Below are 15047 nucleotides of genomic sequence, written 5' to 3' on the forward strand. Positions count from 1 at the left end.
ATTAGAGATGGAACTAATTGGAGTACAGACATTTAGAAAACAGTTTAGCAGTGTGGTGTTAGGATACAAACATACTGGTTTTCATCCAATGCGGCAAAACTCCCACAGCTCTTGTTACAGTGTTTTGTTATAATGTTAGGTAAGTTAGGCCTCAGGAAACAGAATCTCTGTGACCTTCTCCAGCCCTCCTTTGACCTGACCCGAGGCAGGACTCTAATCTTTAAGATCCTCCGCAGATAGGGTCCTGCCTTATACCCCGAGGGAAGGCATGCTGATGTCATGAAGCTTCCATAAAAACCTAAGATGCGAGCAGTGGCTCATTCCTGTAATCCCACCACTTTGGGAGGCCGAGGCAAGTGGATCAGTTGAGCCCAGGAGTTTGAGACCAGCCTGGGAAACATGGAACACCTGGACTATACAAAAAAATGAAAAATTAACTGAGTGCACACCTGTGATCCAAGCTACTCAGGAGACTGAGGCAGGATTGCTTGAGCCCGAAAGGTCAAGGTTGTGGTGAGTTGTTTGTGCCGTTACACTCCAGCCTAGGCAACAGAGCAAGACCCTGTCTCAAAAACAAAAACAAAACAAAACAAAAAAACCAAGAGGACAGGGTTCTAGACAGATGAACAGATGGAGGTTCCTGGAGGGTGGCACACAAACAGAGGGCATGGAAGCTCTGCCCCATACCTCACCCTACACATCTCTTCGTCTATATCCTTTGTAATAATATCCTTTATGATAAACTGGTAAATGTTACGTGTTTCCCTGAATTCTCTGAGCCTTTCCAGCAAATTAATTGAACCCATAGTATGGGTAGCGGGAACCCCAACTTGAAGCAAGTTGGTCAGAAGGACTAGAAGCCCAGGCTTGCCACTGGTATGTGGGGTAGGGGGGCAATCTCAGGGACCAAGCCCTCAATCTGTGGGATCTGACACTATCTCTAGGTAGATAGTGTTGGAATTGAATTGGGGAACACACAGCTGGTGCCCGCTGCAGAACTGATTGCTCACTAGTGGTGGAGAGAAACTCACTCCCACACATTTGGTCACAGAAGCCTTCTTCTGTGTTGATGACTGCTGTTGTACTGGTTTGAGAGCACAGGAAAAACATGGTTTGAGAGTTTTTCCCAAAATAAGCAGTATCTATTAAAGCTAAATATATGCCCCTACCCCCATGACCCAGTAATTCTGTTGGGTTCTCATACCCAAGAGAAACAAGTGCTTATGTCTACCTTAGAATTGCTATCCACAGTAGCAGACAAAAATTAGAAGCAACTCACGTATTCATCAATAACAGCCAACTACTCAGCAACCCAAGCATTTCATCAACCAAGTAAAACAAACAAACTGAATATTTACAATGGAATAATGCATAGAAAAAAAAACTACAGCTACACATAACAAAATGGATGAATTTTACAGACATAATAATAATGAGTGGGGGAACAAAACCACAAGAGTATATACTCTATAATCCTATTTACATAAAATTCAAAAACAGATATAACTAGCCTACAGTGAAAGAGGTCAGAAAAGACCTTTAAGAAGAGAGTTCATTGACTGGGTGAGCTACAGGCAAGAGGAAGCCTTGAAATGCTCTGGAAAAGGTCTATAATTTGATCTAGGTAGTAGTTACACGATGTGCTGTGCACATATGTAAAAATTCATTGAGCTGTACACTTAAGACGTGTTCTTTAGTGTAAGTTATACACAATAAAACATACCTATACAAATGCTCTCTTAACCAATCTCTGTTCATCCTCCAAAGCCGGAAGCTTATTACACAGTAGCCAGGCATGGCTTGTCAGTTAATCTCACTTCTAGTCTACCCACTTACATGTACTTCATGTCTATCTCCCTCAGCATGTGTGGGCTGGAGGTAATACTAAATATCCAGAATAATGGCACCGGTAATGGAACTAGATAAAGTCATGCTCCAATCAGGGAGAATTTCCGACAAAATAGTTATAAACAGTCTAGATGATCATAATATGGTATAATTTTAAGTGTGGGGGAAAGGACCTTATGAATTCACTATCCTTTTAACTTCTAGTAGAGATTGTAGGAAAATTAAATACATGCAGCAAGCTCCTTAAAAATAAGTATATAGCTTTCCAATCTTGTTTAAAAATTTAGCTCCATAATTATAAGGAAAATTATAGAAAAAAAAGAATCGCACTATAAATATTTACTTTATGCACAATTTTCAAAAATAAAGGCAGGTCGAAGTTACATTTTTTGCCGAAGCATGTTATTTGCATATTATAAAACTAAGCTTTACGGTGACGACATGCCTAAAACTATTAATACTGCCTTCCAAAATTAACCAACAGGTTATAAAAACAAGCAGTTAACTTTCAGACACTGATTTATGAAGGCAAAGCTTTTCAGAAACAGGACTCTCTTAATAGTCTGATTTACATTCATATCAATACAAACACACATATACGCACAGCTATCAACACAGTCATCCACTCTACATCTAAAATGTCTCATTTCCTCCTCTTCATACCATCTGTTACTATCTCATCATTCCTTCCCTGGGACATTCCAACAGTGAACGAATTAGTCCCCCTGCTCCAATTTGCCCTGCTCTAAAGCATCCTCTAATCTGACAACTGGAGTGATCTTTGTAAACCACAGATGTTGCTCAAATGTTCATAGTCAACTCCCTTCTCAACCACATCCACCACCCTCATACCTCCTTCCAATCTAGGCAGGGATCACACGCTCAAAAACTTACATGTGGCTCACACCTGTAACCCCAACAGCTCAGGAGGCCTGGGCAGGAAGATTGCTTGAGGCCAGGAGTTTGAGACCAGCCTGGGCAACAGTGAGACCCAGTATCTAAAAAAAATTATAAAAATAGACCAGATGCAGTGGCTCACGCCTATAATCCTAACACTTCAGGAGGTTGAGAGATGAGGATCATTTGAAGCCAGTTCAAGACCAGCCTATGCAACACAGCAAGACTTAGTCTCTACAAAAAAAAAAAAAAAAATTAAAAAATTAGCTGGGCATGGTGGCATGCCCCTGTAGTCCCAGCTACTTGGAGGCTGAGGTGGGAGGATGGCTTGAGCCCAGGAATTAGAGGCTGCAGTAAGCTATGACTGCACCTCTGCACCACTCCAGTCTGGGGAACAGAGCAAGAAGAAGACCCTGTACCAAAAAATAAAATATGATTTTAAAACAGCCAGACATGGTGGCGTGCACCAGCAGTCCCATCTACTTGGGAGGCTAAGGCAGGAGAACAGCTTACATCCAGGAGGTCAAGGCTGCAATGAGCCATGATCACACCACTCTACTCCAGCCTGGGTGACAGAGCAAGATTCTGACCCAAAAAAATAAAAATTAAAAATGTATATGACCAATTAGATAAAGTGAAATTGGTCTCATAGGAGTTATGTACAGGAAAGTACAAGCTCTGACTCAAAAGGACAGCTACTACTGAGCTCCAATTTTCAAACAAAACCACAAATTAGTGTTTTCATACGAAATGTCCCAATTTTTAAAATCTGGCCAGGAGCGGTGGCTCACACCTATAATCCCAGCACTTTGGGAGGCCAAGGCAGGTGGATCACTTGAGGCCAGGAGTTTGAGACCAGCCTGGCCAACATGGTGAAACCCCGTCTCTACTAAAAATACAAAAATTAGCCGGGCATGGTGGTATGCAGCTGTAGTTGCAGCTACTCAGAAGGCTGAGGCCTAAGAATCACTTGAACCTGGAAGGTGGAGGTTGCAGTGAGATCACACCATTGTACTCCAGCCTGGGTGACAGAGTGAGACTCTGTCTCAAAAACAAATAATAAATAAATAAATAAAATCTGTGTGGACCAGGCCAGGTGTGGTGGCTCACCCCTGTAATCTCAACACTTTGGGAGGCCAAGGAGGATGGATCATCTGAGGTCAGGAGTTCAAGACCAGCCTGGCCAACATGGCAAAGCCCCATCTCTACTAAAAATACAAAAATTAGCCAGGCATGGTGGTGTGCGCCTGTAGTCCCAGCTACTTAGGAGGCTGAGATAGGAGAATCGCTTGAACCTAGGAAGCAAGGGTTGCAGTGAGCCGAGGTCGCGCCACTGCACTCCAGCCTGGGCAACAGAGTGAGACTCCATCTCAAAAAAAAAAGAAAAAAAAATCCGTGTGGACTACATAAAATATGTTTGTGAAGCTCTACCTACCCACAGGTTATTAGCTTGCATCTTATGACATAAAGCAGGGATCCCCAACCCCAGGCTATGGACCGGTATCAGTCGGTGACCTATTAAGAACTGGGCCTCACAGCAGGAGATGAGCAGGAGGCAAAGCTTTATCTGTATTTACAGTTGTCCCCTAACACTCGCATTACCACCTGAGCTCTGCCTCCTGTCAGATGATCAGCCCAGGCATTAGATTCTCACAGAAGCAGGAACCCTACTGTGAACTGCGCATGTGAGGGATCTAGGTTGCATGCTCTTTATGAGAATCCAACTAATGCCTGATGTCTAAGGTAGAACAGTTCCACCCCCACTCCCCGTGCCTGGTCTGTGGAAAAACTGTCTTCTAGGAAACTGGTCCCTGGTGCCAAAAAGGTTGGAGACCAATGACCTAATGGGATAAAGTTAAAGATTTGGTTATAACCTGCCTTTTCAAATTCATCACCCATACTCCCTTCCACACAAGCAATACTCCGGCAATACACAGAATTACTTACTTGTCTCCCAGATAGACAACAAACACCACTGTCTGCAAACCGTTGTTCACTTGGTTCCCTTTGCTATGAAGCTCCACTATCCCAATACATCCATGTTTATGTCTAACTTCTGCTCGAGCCTCAAAGGGTAAGTTTTTTTGGTTTTTTTGGTTTTTGGTTTTTTTTTTTGAGGCGGAGTCCCACTCTACTGCCCAGGCTGGAGTGCAGTGGCACAATCTCAGCTCACTGCAACCTCCACCTCCCGGGTTCAAGCGATTCTCTTGCCTCAGCCTCCTGAGCAGCTGGGATTACAGGCACCCACTACCACGCCCAGCTAATTTTTTTGTATTTTTAGTGAGATGGGGTTTCACCATGTTGGCCAGTCTGGTCTCAAACTCCTGACCTCAGGTGATCCGCCCACCTTAGCCTCCCACAGTGTTGGGATTACGGGCGTGAGCCACCGCGCCCGGCCAAGGGTAAGTTTTTAAAATATCCCTTATGAAATTTCCTTCCTTTTCTAACTCCTACAACACTGTTTGTCTACCTCCCGTGATCCTTACAAGTTTTCATACTATGGTATACTTTTTTATGTAAAAGACTACAAGCTTCTGGAAGCAAGGTATGCATTTGATTCTGTTCTGTATTCCCCAAACAATACCTAGAACAGAGTACATGCTCAATAATGAATGGATGAAACTATTTATCTGCCTATTTAAGTAACAATATGTATCTCAATTTGATGGGGCCATGATACCGATAAGGTCCCTTAGATTTGGAAAATTAAAAGGCTAACAGAGTCAGAAAAAAGTCTCTCTAATATTACATCTGAATCAGAAATAACATGAACTCATGGTTCTTTTTCAACATATTTCTTAGTTCTGTCCACTGAAAGGGTCTAGAAGCAATGACAACCCACAGCAATGATTTTAGTTTCTAAATACCATTCCTCACTAAAAACAACCAGAGCCTTGGAGAAATGGCTGATTCCTGATCACCTTATGGAAATATAAGGTGAGTCTAGGACATCTTGTTGTGCCAAAAAAGCCAAGGGAAAACAAACAAACAAACAAACAAAAACACTGATGGGGTCATGTCAAAATGAAAGAGGAGGAGCTACCTAGAAAAAGTTATCAGTAGCCAAACCTGAGACAATCTGAGCATTAGCAAAGACTGTAATTGATTGTTAACACTGAATAAATAAAAGTCCAGGAGAGTATGGTGATATAGAAAAGGAAGGAAGAAAAATGGGGGCAGCCTGTGGGAATGGCAATTTAAAAACTACAATTCTGGCACGGTGGCTCACACCTATAATCCTAGCACTTTGGGAGGCCGAGGCAGGCAGATCACTTGAAGTCAGGAGTTTGAGACCAGTCTGGCCAACACAGCAAAATCCTGTCTCTAATAAAAATACAAAAATTAGCCAGGCATGGTGGCAGGTGCCTGTAATCCCAGTTACTCAGGAGGCTGAGGCAAGAGAATTGCTTGAACCCAGGAGGCAGAGGCTGCAGTGAGCTGAGATCACGCCACTGCACTCCAGCCCAGGCAACAGAACGAGACTCCACCTCAATAAATAAATAAATATATACATACACACATACATTCATACTACAAAGTGCTGTAATCCCAGCACTTTGGGAGGCCAAGGTGGGCGAATCTCCTGAGGTCAGGAGTTCAAGACCAGCCTGGCCAACATGGCAAAACCCCGTCTCTACTAAAAATATGAAAATTAGCCGGGTGTGGTGGTGTGCACCTGTAGTTCCAGCTACTCAGGAGGCTGAGGCAGGAGAATCACTTGAACCCGGGAGGCGGAGGTTGCAGTGAACTGAAATTGCACCACTGCACTCCAGCCTGGACAACAGAGTGAGACTCTGTCTAACATAATAAAATAAAAAATCTACAATTTTGCAACCCCTATTGTAATAACCGATTTCACGATCAGGATAATGAAACCAATGGGTGAAAGGCTGTAATGAAACAGGGTATTTACAAGGTGCCAAAATAGTGTCCCATAGATTCCTCTCTAATAGCAGAAGAGAAAATTTTACCTTCATTATGGAGAGATCTGGCTGCTGCCACCTCAGCTAAGGAATTAAAGTTAGCATTGCTCATAACGGGATAACCCATCATTAAGTGCCTCCTGATATGACTCAATGTGAACTGCACTTCACCTATGATGAAGCATTCTCGTCAAAATGTTTAACCTGGATGCATCTCAATTAACTTCCAGTTTACAGGAAGTAGAGGAGCTAGAGAAACAAGTTAAATGACACCACGAGGAAATAATGAATGCACAAGGTTATACATCCTACAAGACAACCAGAGCTGGTCTCTTCAAACAAGTTAATGCAGGCAAAGGAGGGAAAAGGGTAAAGGAACTGTTCTTTAAAAAGAGTACAAGAAACATAACCAAATACAAAGGATGTACTTTGTTTGGATCCTGTTTTGTCGGTTTGTTTGTTTTAAAGAAGTGAGAGTGGTATAAAAGACATTCTTGAGACAATTAGGAAAATTTAGATTTAATTGATGTTTGATATTATATTATGGAATTACTTTAATTTTCTTAGATGTGAAAACAGTATTGTGGTTACACATGTATAAAATATATGTGATTATATATAATGTGGTTGTATACATGGAGATATGGTTGTGTGTATGCATGTAATGGTTTGAGAGAAAGAGAGAAACTATCCTTATTCTTAGGAGATACATGCTGAAAACTTAGGGGTTAAGTATTATGATGTTTGCAACGTACTTTCAAATTTTTAACAACAAAAAAGGGAGGTAGGGAGGAAGGAAAAGACAGAGTAAGAGAGAGAAGGAGAAAAGGAGAGAAATGGGAAGGAGGGAAGAAGGGGAAAGAGGAAGAGAAGGGAGAGGGGTAGCAGAGAAATGACTCAAATATGACAAAATGTTAACAATTGTTGAATCTAGGTCGAGAGAGTATATAAATGTTGTACTTTTTTACCTCAACTCTTAGATGTATATGATATTTTTCATAATAAAAAGTTAATGGAGGAAAAAGAGAAGAGCAATTTAAAAAGCAAACAGTTTAAAATTCACGTAATACCATGAGACTGTCAGGAAATAACAGCACTGTTACTCAAGGTCTGTGAGAGTATAAATTGTTGCAATGTGACTGGAGGGCAATGTGGCAATGTCTATCAGATTTATAAAAGCACCTAGTCAGTATGCCCAAGATCCTGTCCTGAAGATACCTTCCATATGCACAGTTCTTCTTTATAGCATTAACTGTAATAGCAAAAGACTAGAAATCATCTACACATGCATCAGTCCAAACTGGTTACCCAAATTATGGCATATTTGTACAATAAATCAGCATGTATCTTTTAAATTACATTATCTTCTCAAAAAATATGACAGCTCTTTGGGAACTGATATGAAAGATAACTGAGTCATATTTTACTTAAAAAAAGGTGCAAAAATAATGTGTACAGGATACACATATGTATAGAAAGGTTATACAAGAATGTAGTTGGGTGGCTAGAGGGAATGAGAAACTTTTTTTTTTGCTGGTTACTCCCTTTTGCATTTTTTTTTTTTTTTAAGACCGAGTCTTGCTCTATTGCCTGGGCTGGAGTGCAATGACGCGATCTTGACTCACTGCAACCCCCATCTCCCGGGTTCAAGCGATTCTCCTACCTCAGCCTCCCAAGTAGCTGGGATTACAGGCGCATGCCACCACGCCTGGCTAATTTTTGTATTTTTAGTAGAGACGGGGTTTTGTCATGTTGGTCAGGCTGGTCTTGAACTCCTAACCTCAGGTGATCCACCTGCCTCGGCCTCCCAAAGTGCTGGGATTAAAGGAGCGAGCCATGGCACCCAGCCCTTTTTGTACCTTAATTTTGTATCACAGATATAGTAATTCATTCAAAAAATTTGTCAAGTATTGATTGACTGTAGCTATAATGAACTCTTCATGTCTCCACGCTTTCACTATCAAAACTTAGTTACAGCGGAGTTGCAGGACACCTAGGAATTACGGTCTGAAGTGAATACGTAAGGTGAAAATAGCATATGACAAAAATATGCCTCAAAAATCCCTAAAGGATATGCCATACTTGAGACCAACACAGAATCTCAATAATTCTAACACCACTAATTTTTACTCCAGCATTGGAACAGTTCACAGTTTCTTCAACTGACTAGCAGATAAAATAGCTGGCTTGTATTTAGGCCTCATGTTGTGATGTTAAAAGTGTGTGTCTTTAAAATACCATAATCACACATATCACAGCAAGATAAAACGCACTCAGGAATTGAGACAGACTGAAAGAAGAACAGATTCCCATTTCCCATTTTAACGTTTGATCCACAATCTTCACTGTTCAGGTTCTGTTTCTCTTATTTTTGTCACCAGATGCATAAAATTTGAGTTTGCATAAATGTACATAAGATATGTTCTCAAAAACACATTTCAAAAATTAAGCAAACTATTATAGTAGAAGAGAAAGTCACAACCCAAATGTTTGCTGACTAGGAGTAAGTACTAGCAGGCTGTAACAAAATTCTCAGGTCAAGATGAAAAGGAGAGGGTGTGGCCGGAAGGTTGGCTCACGTCTGTAATCCCAGCACTTTGGGAGGCTGAGGTGGGAGGATCACTTGACGTCAGGAGTTCCAGACCAGTCTGGCCAACATGGCAAAACCCTATCTCTACTAAAAATACAAAAATTAGCTGGGCGTGGTGGCGCACGCCTGTAGTCCCAGCTACTCGGGAGGCTGAGGTGGGAGAATCACTTGAACCCAGGAGGTGGAGGTTGCAGTGAGCTGAGATCGCACCACTGCCCTCCAGCCTGGGCAACAGAGCGAGACTCCATCTTAAAAAGAAAAAAAAAAGAGGCCGGATGCGGTGGCTCATGCCTGTAATCCCAGCACTTTTGGAGGCCAAGGCAGGCAGACCACGAGGTCAGCAGTTTGAGACCAGCCTGGCCAACACAGTGAAACCCCGTTTCTACTAAAAATACAAAAATTAGCCGGGTGTGTTGGCATGTGCCTGTAGTCCCAGCTACTAGGAGGCTGAGGTGGGAGAATCGCTTGAACCCAGGAGGCAGAGGCTGCAGTGAGCCAAGGCCATGCCATGACACTCCAGCCTGGGTGACAGAGTGAGACTCTGTGAAAGAAAAAGAGAGAAAGGGGGAGAGAGAGAGAGAGAGAGGAAGAACGAAAGAAAGGAAAGAAAGGAAGAAAGAAAAGAGAGAGAAAGAAAGAGAAAGAGAAAAAGAAAAAGAAGGAAAGGAAAGGAAAGGAAAAGAGGAGAGGGTAGTAATAACACCTCTTGGTCAACACGACATATGATCTCAGGTTCTGACCTTAGCTGTAGCCCATTCCTTTATGTTGGCATTCCCATACACCAATACATACATTCTTCAGTCTATACTCTGAGTAATCATATAGCTGTACTAAAGTCTAGTCAGCTACCACTGCACCTAAAAACTCCCCAATATTTCTCTCTAACCCTGCCCTCTCTAATGAACTCCAGGCCAATATTCCTACTAGATACTTCTCTTCTTAGACAATCCATCCATAGGCAACTCAAATTCACCATAACCCAAACCGAACTCACTTTAATATAAAGAGGCCACACGGAAGCAAGGAAAATTCAACTGTTTTCTCAGAGTTGAAAATGAACACAAAATGGATTACAGCAGTGATAAAGGAACCTTAAGGAAAACAAAGGGCTTCCCAGACCTGTAAGTCAAGTGTGCATTCAAGCTGAATGTACTAATCTGTCTAAAAACAAATGCCTTAATCATAAAAGGATCCGGGAAGCAAAAGCAAGCAGAAGAGGTGAAGGAAGAGGCTTTACCACAAGGAAAAACCACCATCCCTAAAAGTAAGCTGAATGAGGGTGTCTCAGTCCCAGGCCAACAGATGTCTTACTTCCCTGATGGAGTCTTCCTATATGAAGAGAATATTCCAGTCATTTGGCTTGAGTCTTCAGGTCTCTCTGACTTGTTTGAAAAAATTAAACTAGCATATTAATTAGGACCTAGTAAGTAAATCTGCCTATCAAAAAATAATATACTCTGGGTGTGGTGGCTCACGCCTGTAATCCCAGCACTATGGAAAGCCCAGGTGGGTGGATCACAAGGTCAAGAGATCGAGACCATCCTGGCCAACAATGGTAAAACCCCCTCTCTACTAAAAATACAAAAATCAGCTGGGTGTGGTATGTGGTTATGCGCGCCTGTAGTCCCAACTACTCAGGAGGCTGAGGCAGGAGAACCGATTGAACCTGGGAGGCGGAGGTTGCAGTGAGCCACGATCGCGCCACTGCACTCCAGCCTGGCGACAGAGCGAAGACTCTGTCTCAAAAAAAAAAAGGAAAAGAATATACTAATCATGCCAACACACTTGTATCACTGTAAATTAATAAATTAAAATTTAGGTTTTTCACATCAGTCTTGTAAAGTTAGTTAATGTTGGTCCAACCCTGGGATAAGGTGATGTCTAGGCATGCTGAGCAGATCAAATTTCTGTGAGTGTTAAACCAAGGACCAGATCTAGGATGATGGTAAATTATAAATCTCCACATGTAGCTATTTAAATGTCAATTTAATTAAAATTAAGATTAAAAATTCAGTTACTTTGAGCCATCCTTCAAAACTCTACCATATTGAACAGTGCAGACACTGAACATTTCAATCATTGCAGAAAGTTCTATGGGACAGCACTGTACTAAAAGGTAACCTCAAACTAACCTATTCCAAGTTGCCTTAGGAAACAGCCTGACAGCCCTAGATGGCTAATGCAGAACCTGAGAGCTAGACTGTTTTCTACAGAAGATAAGAAATATATAAAACTGTTTCCTTTTGCAGTGATTTCTCGAAATCAGAATATGTAGTTTCAGTCTTTAGGATTTCTGCCCCTTTATCACTGGATGATACTCTAATCTACAGGTAATATAGAAGAGAGGTAAGAAGCACATTCTCTGAAGCCAGACTGCCTGGGTTCATATCTCACCTTTGTCCCTTACAAGATGTGTGACCTAAAGCATGTTATTTAACCACTCTACCCTTTAGTTTCCTCACCAGTAGGGTGGAAATAATGGTACCTACCTCATTAGGTTACTACAGGTTGAATATCCCTAATCCAAAAATACAAAATCCAAAGTGCTCCAAAATCCAAAACGTTTTGAGTGCCAACGTGATGCTCAAAGGAAATGCTCATTGAAACTTTTCGGATTTCAGATTTTAGATTAGGAATGCTGAATCAGTATACAGCAAATATTCGAAAATCTGAAAAAAATTCAAAATTCTCAACACGTCTGATCCCAAGCATTTTAGACAAGGGATACTCAACCTGTATAAGGATAAAAAAAGTTTATATGTATAAAATATCTAGAATCATGCTCAATAAAGAATAAGTGCCCAGTATTAACTATTACTTCTACTACTAGTACCATCCATTACCACCACCACCACCACCAGACTGTCCTGACTGTCCTTCAGAAGACAAGGTGAAAAATGGCTCACACCTGTAATCCCAACACTTCAGGAGGCTGAGTCAGGCAGATTACTTGAGGCCAGGAGTTTGAGACCAGCCTGGCCAACATGGCGAAACCCCGTCCCTACTAAAAATACAAAAATTAGCTGGGCATGGTGGCACACACCTGTAATCCCAGCTACTTGGGCAGCTGAGATACCAGAATCACTTGAACCTGGGAGGCAAAGGTTGCAGTGAGCCACAATCTCACCAGAGGAGAAATATTAGCAAATGTGAAAGTATTAAATTAAAACAAGGATCACAAAGTCAGAACGTTCATCTACAATAAAAAGAAAATTTTTTTTAAGATGAAAGGGAGTAGGATGTTCTCCAGAAAGAATATTAAATACCGAAAAAAGTCATGTTTTCAAGAATGTTGCCTGATGATGCCTTACTTGTAAGGATGACAAACCACAGGCCAAAAGAAGTCTACATAATGAACTACTGAGCTATTTAAATAATAAATACTGAGGAAGAACTGAGAAGATATAGGTTTGAGTTCACTGGACCAAGTGATACTTCCCTGTATAAAGCACATCTTGATATTTAAATGCATTGTCTCTCCTATACTCCCTAAATTACCTTTACATTCACTTGATGAACTGACTGAAGATCTGATTTTTCAGTAAGCAAGCATTTAATCATATTAAATGGGCTGGGCGCTGTGGCATTTAATCATATTAAATGGGCCGGGCGTGATGGCTCACGCCTGTAATCCCAGCACTTTGGGAGGCTGAGGCAGGCGGATCACAAGATCAGGATATCGAGACCATCCTGGCTAACTCGGTGAAACCCCATCTCTACTAAAAATACAAAAAAATTAGCCGGGCGTGGTGGCAGGAGCCTGTGGTTCCAGCTACTCGGGAAGCTGAGGCAGGAGAATGGCAAGAACCAGGGGGCGGAGTTTCCAGTGAGTGGAGATCGCGCCACTGCACTCCAGCCTGGGCGACAGAGCGAGACTCCGCCTCAAAAAAAAAAAATCATATTAAATTATTAAAATACCATGCCAAACAATGACCCAGCATGTGTTCTTTGAGTGTAAACGTGTTGTAGAAAATCACATCTTGCTCTTGCAGACAGGCAATTTGAAAATCTAAAGGTTGAAGTACAAACTCCAGCAAGTGTAGTAAGACAGAAAGAGTCAGAGCTTTGAGGACACCTAAACCCAAGCTTAAAGCTTGGTTCTACCATTTACTAGCTGTATGACCTGAGTAACTGGCACTTTATGCTTATGAGCTCCATTTCACTAGCTGTAAAATGCAGGTGAAGCAATGCGCCAATTAAGTAATATACGTAAAGTGCATACAAAGGTAACTGGCATGTAGCACTCGCTCTCAATAAGCAGTTGCTACAGTTAGTAAACCTCCCCAAGACGACCCACCAAGAGACCTCAGAATAAAATATCACCACTTTATATGAAACCGCAAAAAATATTTTGACCAGGTATTAACTATTATATAAATCATGTGAGAATGCCTCAAAGTTACCATTTGTTTTCCATATTTTACAAGCTATTCCCTAAACAATATATGTCCCTGTTTACTGTATTTCCTATTAGACTATGAATAAAAACTATTTGGGCTTACAATAAAAATAACTGAGTTAGGCATGGTGGCTCATGTCTGTAATCCCAACACTTTGGGAGGCGAAGGCAGGCAAATCATTCAAGCCCAGGAGTTCAAGACCAGTCTGGGCAACATGGTGAGACCCTGTCTCTACAAAAAAGAAATTAGCTGAGCATAGTGACACGTGCCTGTGGTCCCAGCTACCTGAAAGGCTAAGGCAGGAAGATCGTGTGACATGGTGAGACCCTGTCTCTACAAAAAAGAAATTAGCTGAGCATAGTGACACGTGCCTGTGGTCCCAGCCACCTGAGAGGCTAAGGCAGGAAGATCATGTGAGGCCAAGAGGTCAAGGCTGCAGTAAGCCATGTTCGTGCCACTGCAGTCCAGCCTGGGCGACCTAAGGTCTCAAAGATAATAATAACTGCACTTCTTACAGTAAAACAAAGTTTTTACCAGCAATTCAGACACATATACCTTCACTGATCCACACCCAAACATGGTCAAACATGACACTACGCACAAATGTCTAATATTTCTCCCTTTCCCTATTAATGGAGAAAAGAAATAAGGGAAAATATTTTTCAAAATTTCTTTCAGCGAGTTGAGTTCCACAAAACAAAACAATACAGGGTAATTGCTTACCTGGAAAATATTTTGTACTTCAGATCCACCAATCCAGAATGAATGGGGGTTTTCCCTTTCAGACTAGTCTGAGAAAAGACAGCAGTCAAGCATCTTCCAAGATTCTTTCCGTTTACTGTATCCAGCTCTCTTCAACAAAATCCCAAACATGCACTTCGGTAACTGTTGAAAGACAGAAAGCAATCCATACACCCGCCATGGCACCAGCGGCAAAGGACAGCCTCCAAGAAATGGAAGGGAGGGCCAATGGAATGGCGGATCTGAGGCACAGGAGAAAAGCTATAACCCCTGAGTCAGCTACTTGGCATAAAATGCCTGCAGCAGCATTCCTCACCTCTGTGTTGAAAGGATACAAAACTCATAACAAATAATGGAACATCCCTAATATTAATATTTACTCATGATAAACAGCATGCAACTTCCAAATGAGAGCAGCTAAAAAAAACCTACCCTATCATCCATATAAATTGTCCTAGACCATTCAGCTACACTGAACTTCCTTATCCATTTTCTAAGACAGCTCCTCCACCATTAGAAAAATAGTTTGTCAGCCAAAAAGAATGATACGAGAGGGCTCAAATATCTACCATGAAGATATTTATTTACGTACCTAACAAAATGTTTTGGTTGGCTACATATAAGACATCATATCTACATATTACCCAA

At 41.6% G+C, this 15047-nt stretch overlaps 1 protein-coding gene across 5 annotated transcripts in view; it reads right to left on the minus strand.

Moving 5' to 3' along the window:
- Positions 1-15047, minus strand: part of FBXW11 (F-box and WD repeat domain containing 11) — a 148052-nt gene that overhangs the window by 121066 nt on the left and 11939 nt on the right. Inside the window, exon 1 of one of the 5 annotated variants that reach the window (XM_063665371.1) lies at positions 14382-14538. The exons of the other annotated variants lie outside the window; for them this stretch is intronic. The gene's annotated coding sequence lies outside the window, so the exon portion shown is untranslated. Of the gene's footprint in view, positions 1-14381; positions 14539-15047 lie in introns of those variants that run through there. 5 annotated transcript variants of the gene reach the window in all.

The sequence above is a fragment of the Pongo pygmaeus genome, chromosome 4 (genome assembly GCF_028885625.2).
Source record: "Pongo pygmaeus isolate AG05252 chromosome 4, NHGRI_mPonPyg2-v2.0_pri, whole genome shotgun sequence".
Lineage (NCBI taxonomy): Eukaryota > Metazoa > Chordata > Mammalia > Primates > Hominidae > Pongo > Pongo pygmaeus.